The sequence below is a fragment of the Arvicola amphibius genome, chromosome 13 (assembly GCF_903992535.2).
Source record: "Arvicola amphibius chromosome 13, mArvAmp1.2, whole genome shotgun sequence".
In the NCBI taxonomy this organism is placed as follows: Eukaryota; Metazoa; Chordata; class Mammalia; order Rodentia; family Cricetidae; genus Arvicola; species Arvicola amphibius.
This window is the reverse complement of record NC_052059.1, coordinates 57,599,409-57,601,086: the sequence shown is the minus strand read 5'-3', so window position 1 is coordinate 57,601,086 and position 1,678 is coordinate 57,599,409. Positions and strand designations below refer to the sequence as shown.

Sequence of the window (1,678 nt, the reverse complement as noted above, 5' to 3'; positions counted from 1 at the left end):
CAAAATGAGCTGGCAGAAGTAACAGGGAGCTACAGAGCATCAAAGAAAGAGAATTGGAGAAAAACAGAAGAGTAATATAAAGAATTCTTCCCGGACTGTGGTGAAGGGATGAAGGTCCCTTTTAGCTAGAGTTTCTCCATAGCATCTCAAAGATGCTTTTTGTAGATATATCAGGAACAAACAGAGAGAGGCTCAGGCCAGAACCATGTGCAGGCACTAACCTGTAAGTCCAACCCTAATGTCCTACTTCCTCTCTAGCCAGGTCTTAATTCGTAAAGGTTCCATAGCCTACTAAAACAGTGCCACTAGCTGGGGACCAAATATTCAAACACATAAGCCTGAAGGGACATTTCACATTCATATCACAGCATATGGGAAGCGTATGAGTCGACATAATATGAAACCCGTCTTCGGGAACATCAAAAAAAAAAAAAAAAAAAAAAAAAACCTGTCAACCCATAGGAAACCAAGACTGATGGAAGAGAGAGCCTCGCAAGTGCTGAAACAAAGCATGCAGACAAATGACAGAGATGACTGGAGAGAAAGTGGGTTGAGGGGAGCTGGAGACTCAAGGACAGCTGTCAGTCAACATTACAGGGTTGAAATGGACTAGTAGGACATGTTTTTTTTTTTTTTTTTTTTTTTTTTTTGATTTTTCGAGACAGGGTTTCTCTGAAGCTTTTTTAGAGCCTGTCCTGGAACTAGCTCTTGTAGACCAGGCTGGCCTCGAACTCACAGAGATCCGCCTGCCTCTGCCTCTCAAGTGCTGGGATTAAAGGCGTGCGCCACCACCGCCCGGCTTAGTAGGACATGTTTTAATGAAGATGAAACAGACCAGTGAATGCAGGAATGAGCGTTTATAGAAGTCTTGTCAATTCAGGTATGAGTTTTATTTGCTTTTAAGATGAAAGTGAGGGGGGTGGGAGGAGATAAGAAGAAAACCTCCAGAAAAGGAAAAGGGAGAAAAATGCTAAAAATTCCATTTTCCAGCATGCTAGAGGCACTAGGTTCAATGCTGGCAGCACACATAGATGCACACGCACATGCACGCACACTCACACAATCCCATTTGCCTTGTGAAAACAAGTACTGAGCCTGATCGTGTTGTAACATGTCCACATCACGCTGACTAAGTCATCATGTTTCTGTAAGATCTTCTCCTGCAAGTCTGAAGAAATCTATCATGTCTTCATCTTCTCTTTGAAGCTATAATCACAGTTGATGCCAGCACAGTCAGAACAGTAGCCAGGATCGGTGAGACAAATTTAATAACATCTGACTAGAGCTTAGGAGGTCAGGATGGCCTTTGCAACAAATGCAGCCACCGACACCAGGAGACAGGATGAGAACAGAGCGGTGAGTTTTTATTCTCTCGTGATGATGAAGTCTTCCCGCCACAGAGAAGCAGCAGGTGTAAGCGGCCTCTGCAGGTGTGGGTGCTTACAATCAGAGTCACACCCTCTGGTAGGAATGCCTGGCACTCAAGAGGTGTGCCACCAAGAAGGACAGTACGAAAGCATTATGGAGAAAAATTTCAGACAATAGGCTATTTTCTACTGAAAGTCTACTACTCTAGCGCTTCCTTCAGCAGCACATATACTAAAACTAGAACAATACAGACAAGATCATAATTCCTGAACAGGGTGATGGGCAGGTTTGTGAAGCAGTCCATATTTTT

General features: G+C 43.6%; 1 non-coding gene across 1 annotated transcript; it reads left to right on the top strand.

Moving 5' to 3' along the window:
* Positions 1-1,575: 1,575 nt before the first annotated feature.
* LOC119800559 lies at positions 1,576-1,678 on the top strand. Its single transcript, XR_005283051.1, has one exon. It is a non-coding gene; the product is annotated as a U6 spliceosomal RNA (small nuclear RNA).